Source organism: Gorilla gorilla, chromosome 3 (genome assembly GCF_029281585.2).
Source record: "Gorilla gorilla gorilla isolate KB3781 chromosome 3, NHGRI_mGorGor1-v2.1_pri, whole genome shotgun sequence".
NCBI classification, from domain to species: domain Eukaryota; kingdom Metazoa; phylum Chordata; class Mammalia; order Primates; family Hominidae; genus Gorilla; species Gorilla gorilla.
This window is the reverse complement of record NC_073227.2, coordinates 211,467,131-211,491,507: the sequence shown is the minus strand read 5'-3', so window position 1 is coordinate 211,491,507 and position 24,377 is coordinate 211,467,131.

The following is a 24,377-nucleotide window of genomic DNA, read 5'->3' as shown; positions in this document are numbered from 1 at the left end:
ACATATTGACAATCAGCCTGAAAATAATACTTAAGGGTTGTAACAAGCTGTTGACCTTACCATTTATCTAACTTAAAGTACAATTAAAATAAAAATTGTTTCTTCCTTGATTTTGGCATTTACTAATTTATATAAACTCATATTTTATCCATTGGATCCACATAATTTCCATAAGAAAATTAATTTCCAGTGATGCTTATTATCAGCATAAAAATACTGATAAATAAACCTAGGTCATATATATGTGTATGTGCTTATATACAGATATAAAATAACTACATCAAAATTAGAGATAGTCATTGCTGTTAATTAGATACACACATTAGATAGAAATATATACTTTTTATGATTAACAAAAAATGTTGCAACTTTATCTGAAATACAATTCTTAGATTTAATGCATCCTTTTTGCAGATTTTTCAGTTTTTTCAGGCAATACTAAAAATGTGCGCCTTCCATAGTGATCATGGTGATCACAGGAGTCTTGATGGTCCATGGCATTTATCCTGTGCTCTCATCAACCAAATCTGTTATGTCGTCTCCATAGAATTTAAAATACGTTGATTCAGCCTTCTCATTGCAAACTTCATATCTTTGTTCCTTAAAGTGTAGATGGCAGGATTTAAGACAGGGGTGACAACAAAGTTCATGATGGCAAAAAATTTATCCAATGACTTAGTAGGGAAAGGCCACACGTAGAGAAACATGCATGGAGCAAAAAACAAAACCACTACGGTGATGTGAGCCGACGAAGTGAAGAATGCTTTGGATAAATCATTTGAGGAATGTCGTCGGACAGTGACCAGAATAAAAATGTATGATACAATTAAGAAAAAGAAGGTGCCCATAGATAGGAATCCACTGTTGGCAGTGACCACAAATTCTAGCCCGTAAGTGTCCATGCATGCAAGTTTAATAACCCGAGGAAAATCACAATAAAAGCTCCCCACATTATTAGGGCCACAGAAGGGTAAATTTATGACAAAAACAAACTGAGACATAGCATGAATCACCCCAATGACCCAAGCTGCTGCTACCAAAAACATGCACATTTTGGGATTCATAATAGTTGGATAGTGGAGAGGCTTGCAGATCGCAGTGTACCTATCATACAGACACACTCTGTGGTGTCTGTTTTTCTCATCTTTATGTCCACGTGTACTCGATGTTTAGCTCCCCCTTGTAGGTGAGAACATGTGGTATTTGGTTTTCTGTTTCAGTGTTAATTCACTTAGGATAATGGCCTCCATCTGCATTCATGCTGCTGCAGAGGATGTGACTTTCTTCTTATTAGCTGCATATATTTTGTGGTGGATTTGTACCACATTTACTTTATCTAGTCCAAAGTTGTTGGGCACCCAGGTGGATTCCATGTCTTTGCTATTGTGAATAGCACTGGGACAACCCATACAAGTTCATGTGTCTTTTTGGTAAAACAACGTATTTTCCTTTGGGCATATATGCGGTCATGGAATTGCTGGATCGAGTGATAGTTTAACTCTTAGTTCTTTGAGAAATCCCCAGACTGTTCTCCACAGTGGCTGGACTAAGTTGCATTCCGACCAGCAGTGTAGAAGTGTTCCCCATTCTCTGTAGCCTCACCAGCACCTGTTAAACTATCTTTAAATATATGAAAAAAAGTTCAAGTCTCTCAGATTAAGATGCATGCAAAGTAAAATGATACTTAAATATCAGTTCTAACCTATAAAATATCAAATATCTGACCTCAATATTTGATAATCCAACCTGTTGATGAAGCTGTAGAGAGAGGCACTCTTTTTTTTTTTAATTATACTTTAAGTTTTAGGGTACATGTGCACCTTGTGCAGGTTAGTTACATATGTATACATGTGCCATGCTGGTGCGCTGAACCCACTAACTCGTCATCTAGCATTAGCTATATCTCCCGATGCTATCCCTCCCCCCTCCCCCCACCCCACAACAGTCCCCAGAGTGTGATATTCCCCTTCCTGTGTCCATGTGATCTCATTGTTCACTTCCCACCTATGAGTGAGAATATGCAGTGTTTGGTTTTTTGTTCTTGCGATAGTTTACTGAGAATGATGATTTCCAATTTCATCCATGTCCCTACAAAGGACATGAACTCATCATTTTTTATGGCTGCATAGTATTCCATGGTGTATATGTGCCACATTTTCTTAATCCAGTCTAGCATTGTTGGACATTTGGGTTGGTTCCAAGTCTTTGCTATTGTGAGTAGTGCCACAGTAAACATACGTGTGCATGTGTCTTTATAGCAGCATGATTTATAGTCCTTTGGGTATATACCCAGTAATGGGATGGCTGGGTCAAATGGTATTTCCAGTTCTAGATCCCTGAGGAATCACCACACTGACTTCCACAATGGTTGAAGTAGTTTACAATCCCACCAACAGTGTAAAAGTGTTCCTATTTCTCCACATCCTCTCCAGCACCTGTTGTTTCCTGACTTTTTAATGATTGCCATTCTAACTGGTGTGAGATGGTATCTCATTGTGGTTTTGATTTGCATTTCTCTGATGGTCAGTGATGATGAGCATTTTTTCATGTGGTTTTTGGCTGCATAAATGTCTTCTTTTGAGAAGTGTCTGTTCATGTCCTTCACCCACTTTTTGATGGGGTTGTTTGTTTTTTTCTTGTAAATTTGTTTTAGTTCATTGTAGATTCTGGATATTAGCCCTTTGTCAGATGAGTAGGTTGCGAAAATTTTCTCCCATTTTGTAGGTTGCCTGTTCACTCTGATGGTAGTTTCTTTTGCTGTGCAGAAGCTCTTTAGTTTAATTAGATCCCATTTGTCAATTTTAGCTTTTGTTGCCATTGCTTTTGTCCCACCGATCCCACAGAAATACAAACTACCATCAGAGAATACTACAAACACCTCTACACAAATAAACTAGAAAATCTAGAAGAAATGGATAAATTCCTGGACACATACACTCTCCCAAGACTAAACCAGGAAGAAGTTGAATCTCTGAATAGACCAATAACAGGCTCTGAAATTGTGGCAATAATCAATAGCTTACCAACCAAAAAGAGTCCAGGACCAGATGGATTCACAGCCGAATTCTACCAGAGGTACAAGGAGGAACTGGTACCATTCCTTCTGAAACTATTCCAATCAATAGAAAAAGAGGGAATCCTCCCTAACTCATTTTATGAGGCCAGCATCATTCTGATACCAAAGCCAGGCAGAGACACAACAAAAAAAGAGAATTTTAGACCAATATCCTTGATGAACATTGATGCAAAAATCCTCAATAAAATACTGGCAAACTGAATCCAGCAGCACATCAAAAAGCTTATCCACCAAGATCAAGTAGGCTTCATCCCTGGGATGCGAGGCTGGTTCAATATACGCAAATCAATAAATGTAATCCAGCATATAAACAGAGCCAAAGACAAAAACCACATGATTATCTCAATAGATGCAGAAAAAGCCTTTGACAAAATTCAACAACGCTTCATGCTAAAAACTCTCAATAAATTAGGTATTGATGGGACGTATTTCAAAATAATAAGAGCTATCTATGACAAACCCACAGCCAATATCATACTGAATGGGCAAAAACTGGAAGCATTCCCTTTGAAAACTGGCACAAGACAGGGATGCCCTCTCTCACCACTCCTATTCAACATAGTGTTGGAAGTTCTGGCCAGGGCAATTAGGCAGGAGAAGGAAATAAAGGGTATTCAATTAGGAAAAGAGGAAGTCAAATTGTGCCTGTTTGCAGACGACATGATTGTATATCTAGAAAACCCCATTGTCTCAGCCCCAAATCTTCTTAAGCTGATAAGCAACTTTGGCAAAGTCTCAGGATACAAAATCGATGTACAAAAATCACAAGCATTCTTATACACCAATAACAGACAAACAGAGAGCCAAATCATGAGTGAACTCCCATTCACAATTGCTTCAAATAGAATCAAATACCTAGGAATCCAACTTACAAGGGATGTGAAGGACCTCTTCAAGGAGAACTACAAATCACTGCTCAAGGAAATAAAAGAGGATACAAAGAAATGGAAGAACATTCCATGCTCATGGGTAGGAAGAATCAATATCGTGAAAATGGCCATACTGCCCAAGGTAATTTACAGATTCAATGCCATCCCCATCAAGCTACCAATGCCTTTCTTCACAGAATTGGAAAAAACTACTTTAAAGTTCATATGGAACCAAAAAAGAGCCTGCATCGCCAAGTCAATCCTAAGCCAAAAGAACAAAGCTGGAGGCATCATGCTACCTGACTTCAAACTATACTACAAGGCTACAGTAACCAAAACAGCATGGTACTGGTACCAAAACAGAGATATAGATCAATGGAACAGAACAGAGCCCTCAGAAATAACGCCGCATATCTACAACTATCTGATCTTTGACAAACCTGAGAAAAACAAGCAATGGGGAAAGGATTCCCTATTTAATAAATGGTGCTGGGAAAACTGGCTAGCCATATGTAGAAAGCTGAAACTGGATCCCTTCCTTACACCTTATACAAAAATCAATTCAAGATGGATTAAAGAGTTAAACGTTAGACCTAAAACCATAAAAACCCTAGAAGAAAACCTAGGCATTACCATTCAGGACATAGGCATGGGCAAGGACTTCATGTCTAAAACACCGAGAGAGGCACTCTTATGCATTGTTGGTGAGAATACAAAATGGTACAACTCTTGGCAATATCTTAAAAAATTTACATGGTACTGACTTTTGGTCTAGCAATCCTACTTCTATCCTAAAGATATACTGGCAAAAATACAAAATAATTGATGCACACAAGTCTATTCATTGAAGCATTGTTTTTCATAATAAAGAATGGAAAGTAGGCCGGGCGTGGTGGCTCATGCCTGTAATCCCAGCATTTTGGGAGGCTGAGGTGGGCAGATCACTTGAGGCCAGGAATTCAAGACCAGCGTGGCTAACATGGCGAAACCCCACCTCTACCAAAAATACAAAAATTAGCCGGGCGTGGTGGTGCACACTTGTAATTCCAGCTACTTGAGAGGCTGAGGCGGGAGGATCGCTTGAACCTGGGAGGCAGAGGTTTCAGTGAGCCCAGAACGTGCCTCTGCACTCCAGCCAGGATGACAGAGCAAGATTCCATCTCAAAAAAAAAAAAAAAAAAAAGGAAAATAACCAAATGACAAGTAGTAAGTACTACTTGCAAAACTTGTACGCAATACAGTATGAAGCAACCATAAAATGAGTGAGAAATATCTCCAAATACTACTCTAAAGTAATCTACAAGGTATACCTTAACTGAAAAGAAACAAAAAAGTGACACCAGAATGTTATTTTTGTTAAAACAGGGATAAATACATTGGATTTACATGCATATATAAGTATATATTTTATAAATATTTAAATAAGCATACTTAAAATGGCAAAAACATAATACATATATAATTTTCTTATGGCAGGAGGAGGAAACAGGGCAAGGCACAGGGATAAAAGTTATTCTGAATACATCTTATTTTATATTTTTGACTTTGAAATCATGTAGCTGTTTTACGTAATTTAAAAATGTAATTAAAATAACAGAAAAAAATTACAACTGCCAAAAATCAAGATCTGGCATTTTAATTAAGTTATAAAACATCGGAGAAAAGAATTGTTTCATGGGACACTAACATACAGTCAAATTCATTTGGAACCCAATGAATTAATGGGCCTAAGATAACAACCAACAGAAGCTAAAATGACGAGTAACTGTTTCAGAAGAAAACATATATGGAATGAATCAGCTGAAAATACCTGAACCTACTGATCAATTTTTATATCACATGAAGTGAATACACATAAAGTATAATATGGAGCACATAGAACCAACTAGAAATGAGCCTAATTGGTAAAGATTCTCTATCTTATGACAATATACAGGAAATATGTCGAAGAGAGAAACATGCAAGAACACCGTAGGATTTAATAAGATAATCACAAGGTATGGAATATTCAACAGGATGAATATCCTGGATTATTCAGCAAATACACAGAGCGAAAAAGCAGGAAAAAGGAATTCATATATATTTTTAAAAACTAAAAAGATATATTAGCCAATGCAACTTTGAAACTTCTTTAGATCCTGATTCAAATAGAGCAAATTTAACAAATATATTTGAAACTATTAAAATAATTTTAAAATGACTAAGTATTTGATTATATCAAATATAGACAATAATAACCTTGAATGTACATGGATTAAATGTCCACTTAGGGGCTGGGTGTGGTGGCTCATGACTATAATTCCAGCACTTTGGGAGGCCAAGGCAGAAGGATTGCTTGAGGTCAGAGGTTCAAGTGCAGCCTGGTCAACACAGTGAGACCCTATCTCTACAAAAAAAAAAACAAAAATAAAAAACTAATTTTTAAAAAAATATATTTCTTCTAAATTCTCCACCTGAAAGATGTAGACTGACTGAATGAATTTTAACTATGACCTGACTATCTGCTTCCCTGAACAAATGCACTTTACCTGTAAAAACACATATTAACTAAAAGAAAAGAGATGGAAAAAGGTATTCCATGAACAGAAACCAAAATGAGTAGAAGTAGCTATACTTATGTCAGACAAAACAGACTTTAAGTCAAAACTAGCTTTAGAAAAAAGACAAAAATGCTTATTATACAACGATAAAGGAATCAATCCAGAAAGAGGACATAACAATTTTAAATATATATGCAGCCAACACTGGTGCAGCCAGATTCATAAAGCAAATACTACTAGATCAAAACAGAGAGGTAGACTCAAATATAATAATAGTGAAGGACTTCAACACCCCACCTTCAGCATTAAACAGATCATCTAATAAGAAAACCAATCTCGCAGCCCTCACCCTGGAGAGTCCACAGGGACCAGGGGTTGGTCTGAACCCCCAGCACAGAGCACCTGCCTCACGGAAGAGTGGCTGCATTTTTCTTCATGCAGTTTTCCATCCTCACTTCTCCTTACCAAGCAGGGCCGCCTGGCCTGGGACTCCTGTACAACTACCCTGCCCCTCACCTGACCACTTCAATAAGAAGTAGCCCAGCATTTCTCCAAGGAGGAAATACCAGAGTCAATTCACAACCACTGCAATTGCAGTGGTACCACCATAACAGCCCTTGGGCTGCAGAAGGAACTAAGAGTCTAGTCACTACAGTGGCACCTTCAGCACACCACAGCCACCATACAGAGAGGAGTCCACCCCCCTCCCCTGGGAACCCCCACCACCCACTCCACCAGGCACAGCCCCCAGCTCATAACTACAGATCAGTTGCCCCACCCACAGCTGAGCTTACCTACTGGCGGTGGCCCAGACTTTCCCCAGGGAGAGGCTCCCAGAGGCAAACGGCAGCCTCTCTGCCCCTGTCACAGCAGCAGTTCTATCCATGCTGTCCTCAGGCTCGGAAAGAAACAAAGCGCCTGAAGGCTGCACCTGAACTTACAGCATGCCACAGTTCCCATATGGAGAGGAGACCAGTCTCTCCTCCCAGTGAGCCCTAAACCCCCTGATCCCCAACAAGCAGAGCCCTAACCTCACACCAGCAGTACAGCTGCCCCATCCCCCAGGCTGAACATTCCCAGTAATAGCAGCTCCACCTGGAGATGGAGCCCCCCAGGGTCAACCAAAAGCCCCTCTGCCACTGCCTCTACGGTGGTACTACTCCTGCTACCCTTGAACTAACAAAGGAGCAAAGACCCCAGTGCTCTATCCACACCTCCAACAAGCTTCAGTCGACCACAAAGAAAAAACCAGTCTGTCTCCCATGGGTCCTACCCACACCCCCTGCTGTTCACCATGGATGATAGAGTCAACAGTGTGAAAACAACCATACTGCCAAAAGCAACCTACAAATTCAATGCAATTCCAATCAAAATACCACCATCATTCTTCACAGAACTAGAAAAAACAATGCTAAAATTCACATGGAACCATAAAAGAGCCCACATAGCCAAAGCAAGACTTAGCAAAAAGAACAAATCTAGAGGCATCACATTACTTGACTTCAAACTATACTATAAGGCCATAGTCACCAAAACAGCATGGTACTGGTATAAAAATAGGCATATAGACCAATGGAATAGAATAGAGAACCCAGAAATAAAGCCAAATACTTACAGCCAACTTATTTTTGACAAAGCAAGCAAAAACATAAAGTGGGGAAAGGACACCCTATTCAACAAATGGTGCTGGTATAATTGGCAAGCCACATGTAGAAGAATGCAACTGGATCCTCATCTCTCACCTTATAAAAAAACCAACTCAAGATGGTTCACAGACTTAAATCTAAGACCTGAAACCATAAAAATTCTAGAAGATAACATTGGAAAAACCCTTCTAGACATTGGCTTAGGCAAAGACTTCACAATCAAGAACCCAAAAGCAAACACAACAAAACAAAGATAAATAGATGGGACTTAATTAAACTGAAAAGCTTCTGCACAGCAAAATAAATAATCAGCAGAGTAAACAGACAACCCACAGAGTGGGAGGAAATCTTCACAAACCATGCATCCAACAGAGGACTAATATCCAGAATCTACAAAGAATTGGAACAAATCAGCAAGAAAATAAACAAACAATCCTATCAAAAAGTGGGCGAAGGACATGAATAGGTAATTCTCAAAAGAAGATATACAGATGGCCAACAAACATATGAAAAAATGCTCAACATCACTAATGATCAGCAAAATGCAAATCAAAACCACAATGCAATACCACCTTACTCCTTCAACAATGACCATAATCAAAAAATCAAAAAAGGTGTTGATTTGGATGTGGTGAAAAGGGAACACGTTTACACTGTTGGTGAGAATGTAAACTCATATAATCACTATGGAAAAGAGGGGTGAAGATTCATTTAAAAACTAAAAGTAGAACTACCACATGATGCAGCAATCCCACTACTGGGTATCTACCCAGAGAAAAAGAAGACATGAAAAACATACTTGCACACGCATGTTTAAAGCAGCACAATTCGCAATTGCAAAAATATGGAAACAGCCCAAATGCCCATCAATCAACAAATGGATAAACAAAATGTTATATATATATATACGTATATATATATGTATATATACACATATATACGTATATATATATATGTATATATACACATATATACGTATATATATATGTGTATATATACATATATACGTGTGTGTATATGTGTGTGTGTCTATATATATATAGACACACACACACATGCACACCACGGAATACTACTCAGCCATAAAAAGGAGTGAAATAATGGCTTTTGCAGCAATCTGAATGGAATTGGAGACCATTGTTTTAAGTGAAGTAACTCAGGAATAGAAAACCAAACCACATATGTTCTCACTCATAAGTGAGAGCTAAGCTATAAGGATGCAAAGGCATAAGAATGATACAATGAACTTTGGGGACTAGGGGAAAGGGTGGGAGGGGGTGAGGGATAAAAGACTACACATTGTGTAGTGTACACTGCTCAGGTGAATGCACCAAAGTCTCAGAAGTCACCACTAAAGAACTTCTTCATGTAACCAAACACCACCTGTTCCTCAAAAACCTATTGAAATAATAAATAAGATAAATGATGTTCTGTAACCATGGTTCTGTGAATTATTTCAGGGGAAGAATCTACCACCCTATTAGCATTACTTGGCAAAAACAATTAGATTTATAACTTGGTTAGGATGGAGCCAGGTGTGTAGGGAGAGAAGTGATTCAATAGTTAAAACTGGAATGTGTCTATGTGACAACTCATTATAAGTGAAACCCACCACAAGCCAGCCTTGAACTTGCTGAATCCAAGACATGTTACACACATACCAATGGTGGTTTGAAACACAAAGTGCATTCTGTGTGATCCAGCTGTGGGAGTACAAAGAACTGTACCTGATATGGCTGAACCCTTTTTAATTCAAATTATTCTCCTGCTGCCACTGTACTGTATCCTTCATCTGTAATGAAACTATTTTATGAGAATAAATAATTTGATTCCCCTGAGCCCTTTCAGCAATAACTTAGCGTGACTAATGCATAATTATGCAATTAATACACAAGGAATAGAGTGAAGTTTATATCCAGTGAAGCAGATCTTAAAGTATTAATGCTATTGGAAAAAAATTTAGACATGCAAGAAATCAGGGAATATTGTAATCACAAATCCCTTCCAGAAGAATCAACTAGGAGATAAACTTCACCAAGGACATAACTGGAAAAACTTTTTCATGAAAAGACTCATAGTGAGCAATCTATGTATTTAATTGCATATCTAAGATTGAAATAAAGGTAAGAATATTGTTGAAATAAAAGAATGTAAATCCTGTATGTTCTGAGAAAGAAATAATACAACCTAAACAAAATGGAAAGAGAGGAGAAAAGGGAAAGTAGAATAAGATCATTAATTGTTGTGTAGGAAATAGGAAGACTCAAGGATGCCATTTAAAACTGGCAAACAATATAGTAAGAGGTTACATAAGAAAGGGAGCTATTGAGGCACTAGAGAATTTGTAAATATATGTTACCCACAATTAAAAAAAAGGGTCTTCCTAAATAACAAAAGAAAAATTTAAGAAAAAAGATGGGTCAAGCGGAAAAAGAAGTACAGTAAATATAGCATAGTATAAACAGAAACAATAAAATAATGTGACAGAGTACAGACAAACATATCAGTCTCATCAATATACATGAATGGGCTTAACTCACATATTAAAAGCAATGACATTTTATAAAAACCCAAAATTACAACTATATACAAGAGGTACAAGTGAAAGTAGTTGAAAAAGTGTTTAAAAGTGGGGAAATCATTGACAAAGATTCTAAGATATAGATTACCTAAACAATAGACCAATAAGAGAGATTTTATGGATGTTTTCTAACACTAGCCTGATAATAGAGAATATCTCTTCTTCTCAAGTGCACGTGAAACATTCACAAAATTTCATCATATAATAGTTCCTTTAAAAACACTAGTGTCAGAAAGTAGAAATATTATAAAAAGTACTTTTTTTTATAAGGCAATAACACTAGAAGTTACAAGAAAAGGGATTGAGAAACACAGGGCCCTTTCTTTCTTTCTTTTTTTTTTTAAACTTATGTCCATACTTTCTTCAGGTTTTCTTAGTTTTGTTTTTGTTTTTGTTTATTTATTTATTTATTTTTTTATTATACTTTAAGTTTTAGGGTACATGTGCACAATGTGCAGGTTAGTTACATATGTACACATGTGCCATGTTGGTGTGCCGCACCCATTAACTCGTCATTTAACATCAGGTATATCTCCTAATGCTATCCCTCCCCCCTCCTGCCACCCCACAACAGGCCCTAGTGTGTGATGTTCCCCTTCCTGTGTCCATGTGTTCTCATTGTTCAATTCCCACCTATGAGTGAGAACATGCGGTGTACAGGGCCCTTGCATCTGGAAATTTTTCAACTTGCTCTTAAGCAACACAAGGATGACAGTGGAAATATAAAAACAAGACATAAATATTCCGAATAGTGATAATAAAACAGTGCATACCAGAATACAAACTGTTTCCAAGTTACAATGGTTCAACCATTTTTCAACTTTATGGTGGTGTGAAAGTGATAGCCATTCATTAGAAACCATGCTCCAGGATGGGCACAGTGGGTCACGCCTGTAATCCTAGCACTTTGGGAGGCCGAGGAAGGCAGATCATGAGGTCGAGAGATCAAGACCATCCTGGCCAACATGGTGAAACCCCGTCTCTCCTAAAAATATAAAAATTAGCTGGGCATTGTGGTGCGTGCCTGTAATCCCAGCTATTTGGGAGGCTGAGGCAGGAGAATCACTTGAACCAGGGAGTCGGAGGTGTCGCAGTGAGCCAAGATAGCACCACTGCCTCTAGCCTGGCAACAGGGTGAGACTCCATCTCAAAAAAAAGAAAGAAACCCTACTCTGAATTTTGAATTTTGATATTTTCCTGGACTACCAATATGTGGCACAATGCTCTCTCACAATCTTGTGCAACAGCGGTGAGCTGCAGCTTCCAGTCAGCCAAATGATAATAAAGGTAGATAATCCATCTTGATATCTTCCTGAAGAACATAATGCCTGCCTACCATCAACAGGCATCAATACTTTCTACCAGCTATTCTCAACCCTCATCATCGGAAGAGACAGACACTGACTGTGTCAAAGTATTAGTCCCATCATTCAGCAATTAACTTTAGCTCAATGCTTCAAAAATTCTTCAGGCCCTGTGTAATTTCAGCTACGTACATTAATGATGAGTACCCATACAACCATTCTGTTTCTTATTTTCAGTACCATATTTAATAAATATCAGTTATTCAATACTTTATTTAGACATTTTGTTAGATTATTTTGACCCACTGAAGTCTAATCTAAATGTTCTGAGCATGTTCAAAGTAAGCTAAGCTAACCTATAATTTTCGGTGTGCTAAATGCATTTTTAACTTATGATATTTTCAGTTTACGGGGGTTTGTTGAGACATAACGTCATCATACATCAAGGAGCATCTGTATATGGGATATAGTTAAAGCAGTGATCAGAGGAAAAACTATAGCCTTAACACATTTATTAATAAAAGTGTAGGAATTAAATTATCAGCTGAAAAATGTAAAAAGTATCTAAAAGAGTAAGCAGAAAGTACAAGAAAGAACCCAAAGTAGAAAAAAGTGAAAATTAATAAAATAAGAAGCCAAAAACAGATCCAATCAGTAAACCAAAAATCTTGTTCTTTAAACAAATCAACAAAGTTGACAAAAAATTAGATCTTTTAATCATGAATAAAAAAAAGAGAAAGCACAAAAATGAATAAGGAATGGTGAGAGAAATAACTATTGATAATCAACAAATAAAAAATCATTAAAAACAATGTTGTTCACATCTATGAAAAACATTGAAAGCTAGAGGGAATGGGTAATTTTCCAGAAAAATACAATTCACCACAATTGACTTCAAAAAAAAAAAAAGAAGTACAGCACTTATGTGAGCAATTTCCATAGAGAAATACAGTTGTCATGGAATTATAACACACACACAAACACTAGGTTTAGATGTCTTCACAGAGAATTCCACCAAACCTTTAGAAATCAGATCATCCAAAGGCAAATTAACAACCCTCAGCCATTTGAGGCAAAATATTACAATTGAGGCAAGATATACTGTACTGAAAGCTTGAGGAAAAAGCATGAGAGAAAGTCCCTTTGGGAAATTCGAATATTCAAAAGTGTTTACATGTAATGAAAACTTTGGAAATCCATGAGCATGGCCAAGGTGGGACACATGCTCAGAAAAGGCCTGAGAAGACACTAATAATTCACCTTTAGTAATTCCTAGGCTCACGGCAAAAAAAAATGAAGGCCAAGGCAGAATTATATATGGCTTGGCTAAGTGTTGAGGGAGCCCCAATACAGAGTCAGTAAGCAAAGTCTGGGAGAGGTTTTTCATATTTTTTTTCTTTTTTGGCTCCTTGCAGTCAAGGAAATCATTTTTAAATCACTAAATGCTAAATGAACACAAGCTAAAGGAACTGAGCCTTCAAACAGCAAACATAAAAAAGAATGCAGATATTAAAAAACCAGTTTACAAAAGTTACTAAGCAAATAAAAACTACATCCCACAGTGGGTAACAAAAATAACCTTGAAGAGGGGGAAAATTTGGTTTCCAGAATAAACACATTGTACTATCCAAAATGTCCAGTTTTCAACAAAAATTAAGAAGCATGCAAATAAACACAAAAGTATGGCCCATTTACAGAAGAAATAAATGAGACTCTCCCTGAGTAAGCACAGATATTGGAAATATTAGACAAAAACTTTATATAACTGTCTTAAATAAACTTAAAGAGCTAAAGAAACCCAAGAGAATGACATATGAATAAATAGGAAATGTGAATTTTTTAAAAAGTACAAAAAAATTCTGAGGCTGAAAAGTACAATAACTAAGTAAAAAGTTACTTTTTACTTGGGGTTCCAATGGAAGATTTGAGCAGGTGGAAAAAAGAATCAGTGAACTTGATAGATCAAATGAAATGATTCATTCTGAAGAGCAGGAAAACGAAAGATTGACAACAAAAAAGAATAGAGCCTAAAGACCTGTGTAACAACATCAAGAATGCCTACATACAGAATCCTGGTGGGGAGTGAGGGGCAGGAAGACTATTTGAAGAAATGTGTTTGAAAGCTCCCCAAATTTCACTAAAGACAAATATACACATTCAAAAAGCTCAGTGAACTTCATCAAGGAAATATACAAAGATATTCACACCAAGACACACTATGTTTCAAATTGTCAAAAGGCAAAGTAAATGTTTGAAAGCAGCAAGAGAAAGGCAATGCATCATTTACAAAGGATCCTCAATAAATCTGACAGCAGATAGCACATTATAAGCCATGGATGCCAGAAGAGCTTAGGAGAAAGGCAACACATCATTTACAAAGGATCCTCAGTAAGTTTGACAGCAGAGAGCTCATTATAAACCATGGATGCCAGAAGAGCTTAGGATGACATTTTAAAGTTCTGAAAGAAAAAAACACTGTCAACCAAAAATTCTATAACCTGGAATATGCCCCTTCAAGTATTAAGGATAAATTACACATTCCCAGATTAAAAAAAAAAAAGAAGAGAGGGAGAGAGAGAGAAAAAGAAAGAAAGAAAGAAAAAAAGAAAAGAAAAGAAAGAAAAGAAAAGGAAAGGAAAGGAAGAAAAAGAAAAGCAAGCAAGCAAGCAAGCTTTAAAAGTTCGTGTTTGGTAGGCTGTACTTCAAGATACACTTTAAAAAAAAAGACTCCTTCAGATACAAACTAAAAAACACTAGAAAGTAACTCAAAACCACATAAAGAAATAACTCCAGTAAAGGTAACTACATAGGTAAATATAAAAGCAATTATCACATTTTTTGTAAGTCTTTTTTAATATTCTATATAAGTTTTAAAACAAATGCGTAAAATAATGACTATAAATCTATGTTAATGGAGCATGATGTATAAAGATGTGGTTTGTGAAATTAACAACATAAAGAAATTCATAGGAAACTAAATAATAATACAGATTTTGTATACTATTGAAGTTGTTTCAATTTATGCTAAATTGTTCCAAATTAAGAATGTTAATTGTAAATCCCCATGGTAACCACTAAGTTAATATCTTTTGAAAATACAGAAAAGGAACGCAGAGGGTAAACACAGTGATATGCTACAAAATAGCAACTTAACACAAAAGAAGGTGATAATTGAGGAAATTAGGAACAAAGGAGGTATAAGACATACAGAAAACAAAAGCAAAATGGTAGGAGTAAGCCCCTCTTTATCAGTAATGACATTAAATACAAATGAATTAAACTCTCCAATCCAAAGAAAGAGATTGACAGAATGGATTTTTTAAAAATGATCCAACTGTATTGTCCACAAGATACTCACTTTAGATCAAAATACACAACGAGTTGAAATGAAAGGATGGGAGAAAATATTCCATGTAAGTAATAACCAAAGGAGATCTGAGGCAAATATACTTATATCAGACAAAATAGACTTTAAGTCAAAAACTGTTACAAAGTACAAAGAACAGTATATATTGATTTCAAAATTAAACAAGAAGATATAACAATTATAAATATATGTACACCAACTAACACGGCTCCAAAATATATAATGTAACCATTGAGAGAATTAAAGGGACAGACAATTCCACGAAAATTGTTGGGCATTTTAAAATCCAACTTTAAATAAAGGATAAAGCATCTAGAGCAAATATCAAGGGAGGAATTAGAGGATTTGAATAAAACTATAAGCAATAACTATAGGTAACACTTCTCTCAAAAACTGCAGAATACACATTCTTCTCAAGTAAACATGGAACATTCCCCAGCATAGATGATATGTTAGGCCATAAGATAAGCTCAATAAACTTAAAAAGATTGAAATCATGCAAAGTATCTTCACTGACCACAATGGAATGAAATAAGATATCAATAACAAAAGAAAAACTAGAAAATTTACAAATATTTGGAAATTAAACAACACAGTATTCACTAACCAATGAATCAAAGAACAAATCATGAGGGAAATTAGAAAATGTTTAGAGATGATTGAAAACAAAGATACAACAAGATGGGTGTGATATATCAAAAGCAGTGCTCAGAGTTGTAACACCTACATTTTAAAAAAGAAACATGTCAAATCAATAACCAAACTTTACTCAATAAACCATAAAAGGAAGAGCAAACAAAATCCAGAGCTAGCAGAAGGAAGGAAATAAAGATTAGAGCAGAGATAAATGAAATTGAGAATTAAAAAATTATACAGAGATCAACAAAACTAAAAGTTGGTTCTTTTAAAATATCAATAAAATTAATATACTTTTACATAGACTAAGCAAAACATCTCTATTCAGCTGACTTTTTTTACAAGGGAGCCAACATTATTCAGTGGGGAATAATAGCTTTTTCAACAAAAAGTGCTGGGAATACTGAATATTCATATGCAAAAAAAATGAAGCTGGACCCCTACCTCACATTATATACAAAATCTAGATTGGATCAATAATGTAAATATAAGAGTGAAAACCATACATGCTTAGAAGAAAACATGGAAATAAAACATTGCTGTGGATTGGCAATGCGTTCTTAGATAATACACCAAAAATACAAGCATGAAACAAACAAATGTAGCCAAAATGTACCAGAATCTGAAAACATGTATTATCTATGAAGAATTAGAGGGGAATTTGGTGAAAGAAATATGGGAGAATGGGACATTGCTCTGTGAATGCTTTTGTGCATAATTGTACATTTTTAATTAAGTTAATCTTTTACACTCTCAAAGTGTGATATTAAGCAAGCAAAGATAAGTTATTACAAGACTCTAAAACCGAATGCAATGAGAAACAAGTGAATCCAAATATATTTCAAACGAATGAATGACATAATCAAACTTAAGAGGAAAATAATAATTAATCTGATGAATTTTTGACTGTTCTCTTATTTCAAATTGACTTTTGAACATACTTTGACTACATACCATTGCTTGAAAAAATAAAATATCTGCAAAAAATTATTAAATCTTCATGATAGGCTTTTTTCTTTTTATATTAGTATAAATATAACAATTCTGAAACAAATGTATATGCATTGTAAGATTAAGCCAATGAGTAAATATTAATATATTTGTATTGCTAGAACCCCAGATTCTCACTGTGAAAGGACAGAGATACAGACATGGAATAAGACAAGGAAAGAAGCAGCCCACTGAGTTACATTAGAATCAATATTATCAACATAAATATGCAATGTGCTCTTTCATATGCTCTTTCCTTCTCTTAAAAAAATATATAATATGTGCATATACTATATGCATAGACACACGTGTGTCTATACATATCCTATCTATACATATTGAGGATTAACAGGTGCTAGTAGAAAATGTTAACTTTCTTTGTATTAACAGGTGTTAGTAGAAAGTAGTAGTAGGTGCTAAGATAAAAGTCATAATTAAACCTCCTGGTGAATGAACACAGCATCACCTACAATCTTACCAAAAATAGAATCAAGCACGTGTCCTACTCAAACCTCTGGATTCAACTGTCATTTGGATAAAACGCAAAGGATAGTGAAAATGTCGATCTTCACTGAGAGTCTAACCAGCAAAATTCACAGTGTGGACATCAAGTGACAAAAATCCCAAATTTTTCAACAAATATATTGTATGGGAAAGAAAACTTTGAAAAGAAACCTGTATGTTAGAAGAGATTTTAAAAATATGACAAATGAAAAAAAATGGGCAAGACTAAATCATAGTGTCTTGGAATGCATACACGAAGGATACAGCCGTGAGAATGCAAGGACGTCTCTATTGTAACAGTCATGTTTATCGTTACTTTTCAGGAGAAAGGTGGCTGCAATTGAGGAGAGTCACATGCAGGACTTCAGGGCTGGCAAAGTCCTATATCTTGACTTATGTGATGATTACAGGGATGTTTACAAAAATCAAACTATAAGTTTGTTTTGTGCCATGTTTTGTATTGTGTGTGTGTGTGTGTGTGTGTGTTGTTTTTCAACTTAAAAATAAATAAAAGCAAAACCAAGGCTTCATTATCAAGTAGCACAAAGTCTCCAATCTATAACCTCCTTTGTCTGGATATCTGCATTTAACTACCATTGCCAGAGCTAATCCTGACAATGCATTCATATTTTTAACACTGAAACACAGTAAACAGGGAAAATTTTTCTCCTCTAAAACAGGGCATCTTCAAGGCAATCAGAACAACTCAGAAAGTTTCTGTCTGTTGCATAAAACTCCCCTGTGCAAAGAGTTACACAAAATGCTGTCATAGTAAAGGTAGTTAACTAACGGCACTAATTGTTCTTGGGCAGTGGCCAAGTGGAACTTCAGAGACCTGGCACTGCCAGCCAGAAATCACTTGTCACGGGAATTGTCTCCTGGAATCACTTTGGTTGTCCCAGGGTAACGTAGGGAAAGTGGTTAATGGGTCACTTGGGGGTGGCATCTTCATCAGTAAATCACATTTACTTTCTCCTACTAAGAATTTTATTTTTGGCCATGAAGCCAAAAGTCAGCTCTTAAATAACAAGGGAAGCAAATAATCATTGAATAAAAATAGCAGAAAGAAAAAGCTGTGCAAATAAATTTATGTTTTTAATTTTTTATATATGTATATTTTTATCATACTTTAAGTTCTAGGGTACATGTGCACAATGTGCAGGAAAAAAAATTTATGTTTTTAAAATTTATTCTACATTATGAATTCTACATTAGAAAAATAAACCACAGCCTCATCACAGGCACTTAAATACACTGAAGCTGCCAAAACGATCTACCGTTTTGCCTACCTACTTATCAACTTCCTCATAGCAAACTGGAAGAAAAAAGCAATGGAATGAATAAAACGATAGCCACAAAAATCTAGGTGGGAGAAATACTTATTATATGTCCATAAAAAATTTTAATTAATGCAAAGTGTTAACACCAATGATTGGAGTAATACAGATCTTACAAATGATAGTTTTAGTCTCAACAGGACTATCCAAAAGTTAATTTTCTATAGTAACAGTTTTTAAATAAAATATCAATTCCTGAAACACATAAAATGGTCCATGAGTATACAACGAGTGAAAAAAAAATTCAGAGCAAACATAAATTAAGAAGTATCTAATATTCAAACATAGTCAAAGAGAGGGAGATTTCTGGATAATCACTTAAACCCATGGTTAAACATAAATGCAAATATGTTAATGTTTACCGAATAATTTATCGGTGCCAAGTGGTGTATTAATGATTCATTTTTATTTTTCACTAAATCTTTTCTCTAAAGTTGGTGTAGCCTGCAAGTAAATGCAGGAAATCTGACCTAGAACCTGCACTTCTTACCATTTTGCTCATATTTATTCCCTGTGCATTTTTGTAACATGTATATGTTATATATATATAGAAAGAGAGAGAGGCAGAGATGGAAAGTAATTTATGGAGTTTGATGTTATGTCAGGGTAATTACATGATTATATAATTAACAGAGGTTTCTTTTTAAATCAGCTATATCAATAGAAAAATAAATGTAGGAATCAAGAGACTCATTCTGTCCATCTGTGATAGTTCCATCATGATACTGCATTGTCAAGTCATTGCCCCAAAAATATGGTTTAGCTCAACACTGAGTGACTATAGGAAACCAGAAACCAGGCTGGGTGCTAAAGATGCAAAGATGAATGAGACATCATCTCTGCCGTCCAAAAGCTTACTATCTAGTGGGAGAGTTATACATGTAAGGACAGTAATCTAATAAGAGCTAATAAGTGAAAACGAAGATAAATTAATAATACAAGATTACAGGGAAGGTTTCCAAAGTCAATGAGGCCTCAAATGAGTCTTGAAAGTGTGCAAGGATTAACCAAATGAAGAAATGTGTAAGTTTTTCAAACAAAAAGGAACAGCATGAGCAAATACAAGAAGGCCTAAAATAAAGAGATGTGTAAAGAGGTGTGAGCAGCTTTGTGCTACTGCCTGATAATTAGAAGAATATCGGGAGTAACAAGAGCTATAGAAGAGAGTCACAATTACGGAAAAATATTTATTACATTATAAGAAATTTATAGCATAAGGAATAGTAGGACCATTAAATGTTTTAATAAAGGTGATGCTTCATTTTTTTAATATTTATTTTTATTATACTTTAAGTTCTAGGGTACATGTGCACAACGTGCAGGTTTGTTACATATGTATACATGTGCCATGTTGGTGTGCTGCACCCATTAACTCGTCATTTACATTAGGTATATCTCCTAACGCTATCCCTCCCCCCTCCCCCCACCCCACAACAGTCCCCGGTGTGTGATATTCCCCTTCCTGTGTCCGTGTTCTCCTTGTTCAAGTCCCACCTATGAGTGAAAACATGCGGTGTTTGGTTTTTTGTTTTTGAGATAGATGATGCTTTAAATTGACCACTCTAGCTGCATTGCGGGAGGAAAAAAGATTTTAGAACAAGACTAGAAACAGAATAATTAGAAAAATGCAACTACAATGCAGATGAGTGATGATCAAGGTCTGAACTGAATAGTGGAAATAGAGATAAGGAGGCAAATTCAAGAAATGTGTGTTACAGTAAAATTAACATGACCTGGTGTTTGATTGACTCTGTAAAGTGAAAGGAAAGGATGAATAATCAACAAATAATATTTATTCTACCAAATGCCTCCATGCCGCTCTGATGACAGGATAATATGTAAGCTTTTCTGTATCTCAGAAACTATATGACATGACGAAAAGTAAAAAGGGGATGGGGGTAAGGAGGTATCCTGAATTGACTGAGAAATAAGGAGGTATTCCACAGAGAATATAACAAAACATATACTTAGTGTTCAAGGAATAATAAAAAAGTGAACATCTATGTGTCCACCATACAGGATATGAAATAGAACATTTGCCGGCCATGGTGGCTCACACCTGTAATCCCAGTACTTTGGGAGGCCGAGGTGGGAGGATCACTTAAGCCCAGGACACAGCTTGCAGTGAGCCAAGATCACACCATTGTACTCCAGCCTGGGCCACCATGTCTCAGAAAAATAGAAAATAAAAAAACTAGATGTCTTGGAGGATTGGGAACAGAATAGAACTTTCCTAGTGCCTTAGACGCCCATTGGGTGCTCCTTGCCAATTGTGTTCTCCTTTATTTCCTGCTGGATATGACCACTATCCTTCCATTGCATTGTATGTGTTTTTTAATAGACTTTAATGGTTCTCAAATGATGCATTATTTAGTTTGGTTCTTTGAAACTTATACAAATGAAATTATTTTGTAGAAGTTCTTTCACCTTTATCAGAAGGTACTTTCACCTTGATTCAATAATAAGTTTGCATAATACAGCCTTGTTGAATGTTGCTGTAATTTATCCATTCGTATTGCTATATGATATTCTGCTACATGAATATGTCGGACTTCATTCCTCAGATCTATTGTTGATGAACACTTGAAATTTTTCCAGTTTTTAACCATTACAAACAATGCTGCTATGAACATTCTTTTGTAAATCTCCTGGTTCATATGTGCAAGATATCCTCTGGGGTATATACTTAAAAGTAAAATTATTGAGTTATTCAACATTACCATGAAATGCTACACTATTTTTTTAACAATCCTACCAATTTACACTTCTACCATGAACAGATAAGCATTACCATTGGTCTTCATTTGTAGGAACGATATTTGTCTTTTGTTCTGGGGGCTTTGTTTTGTTTTGCTTTGTTTTTTGCTTAGAAGTGCTTTGGCTATTTGGGATATTTTTTTGGCTCCATATGAACTTTAGGATTTTTTTAATTTTGTGAAAAATAACGTTGGTAATTTGATGGGGATTGCATTAACTCTATAGATTGTATGGGTGATATGGTCATTTTAGCTATTGATTTTTCTAATCCATGAGCATGGGATGTTTTTCCATTTGTTTATGTCATCTATAATTTCTTTCATTAGTATTTTGTAGTTCTCCTTGTAGAGATCTTTCATTTATATACTTATGCATTCCTAGGTATTTTTCATGGCTATTGTAAATTCAGTTGAGTTCTTAATTTGGTTCTCAACAAATTAATCTCAACAAACATTCAAACAGCTTGAATGTTTTTGGTGTATAGAAATACAACTGATTTTTGTGGCTTGTTTATCCCAAGACTTTACCGAAGTCGCTTATCAAGTCTAGGAGTCTTCTGAAGACTTTAGGGTTTTCTAGGCCTACAGTCATGTCATCAGTGAGCAGAGATCATTTGACTTCTTTTCTAATTTGTATACCTTTTATTTCTTTCTCCTTTCTGATAGCTCTGGCTAGCACTTCCAGGACTGTGTTGAATAAGGATGATGAAAGTGAACATCCTTGCTTTTCCCCAGTTTCTAGAAGCAACACTTCCAACTTTTGCCCATCCAGGATGACGTTGGCTGTGGCTTTGTCATAGATGACTCATTTTTTGAGGTATACTCCATCTATACCTATATTGTTGAGGGTTTTTATCATAAACAGATGTTGGATTTTATCAAATGCTTATTCTGCATCTAATGAGATGATCATAGGGTTTTTGTTCTCAGTTCCGTTTATGTGGTGAATCATGTCTATTGATTTGTCTATTTTGAACCATTCAAGCACCCCTGGAATAAAGCCCACTTGATCATGATGAATTATCTTTTTGATGCACTGTTGGCTTCAGTTTGCTAAAATTTTGTAGAGTATTTTTACATCTGTGTTGGTCAGGGATAAGGATTTGTAGTTTTCTTTTGTGATCTTTTAAAATTTTTCCTTGTTAATTTTACTGCACAGTATTATTTTAATGATGAATAAAGTGTTGAGCTGGACATGTGTACCTTGTTCCTCATGTTAGAATGAAACTGTTTAATATGTCATGATTATTTATAATGTTGAGAGTAGTTTTTGTGTATATATTAAGATATTTACATCAGTTCTCTTCTAATCCTAGTTTGTTGAGTTATTATTACAAACAGTTTCAAATGTGAACAAGTGCTCTTCCCGCAGCTATTGAAATAACCATATTTTTTTCTTTTATTCAGTTAATGTGGTTAATTTCATTTTTTGGTTTTCTAATTTTAAACCATATGTCCTTGAAATTACTGCACTTAGTCACGATGTATTTTTCTTTGGAGTATATTCTTGGATTATATTTGCAAACATTTTTGTTTAGAATTATTATGTAGTATATTAGTCTATAATTTCATTTATTTTAATATCCTTGTATGGTTTTATTATCAAGGATGTACCACCACATAAACAAGTTGGAAAGTGTTATGTCTTCCCAATTCTCTAAAAATATTCATGTAACATTGGCATTATTTCTTTATTAAATATTTGGTAGAAATCATTATTGCACCCACCTGGCCCTGGAGTTCTTTCTACAGTGAAAAAAAATTGTATAAATAAAATTTCTACAATGAAAAAAAACTACTCAGTTTTTCTAGTTTTTTTCTGATCATTTCATAAAAATAGGTGTTTTTCATAGGAACTTGACCATTTCTTATGACTGTCAAATTTATTAATATAGTTTCATATTTTATATTTATTTTATCAGATAAATAAAATTATATATGTTTTTATTTTATTATTATAATATTTTAAGTTTTAGGGTACATATGCACAATGTGCAGGTTAGTTACATATGTGTACATGTGCCATGCTGGTGTGCTGCACCCATTAACTTGTCATTTAGCATTAGGTATATCTCCCAATGCTAACCCTCCCCCCTCCCCCCACCCCACAACAGTCCCCAGAGTGTGACGTTCCCCTTCCTGTGTCCATGTGTTCTCATTGTTCAATTCCCACCTATGAGTGAGAACATGCGGTGTTTGGATTTTTGTCCTTGCGATAGTTTACTGAGAATGATGATTTCCAATTTCATTCATGTCCCTACAAAGGACATGAACTCATCCTTTTTTATGGCTGCATAGTATTCCATGCTGTATATGTGCCACATTTTCTTAATCCAGTCTAGCATTGTTGGACATTTGGCTTGGTTCCAAGTCTTTGCTATTGTGAATAGTGCCGCAATAAACATACATGTGCATGTGTCTTTATAGCAGCATGATTTATAGTCCTTTGGGTATATACCCAGTAATGGGATGGCTGGGTCAAATGGTATTTCTAGTTCTAGATCACTGAGGAATCGCCACGCTGACCTCCACAATGGTTGAACTAGTTTACAATCCCACCAACAGTGTAAAAGTGTTCCTATTTCTCCACATCCTCTCCAGCACCTGTTGTTTCCTGACTTTTTAATGATTGCCATTCTAACTGGTGTGAGATGGTATCTCATTGTGGTTTTGATTTGCATTTCTCTGATGGCCAGTGATGGTGAGCATTTTTTCACGTGTTTTTTGGCTGCATAAATGTCTTCTTTTGAGAAGTGTCTGTTCATGTCCTT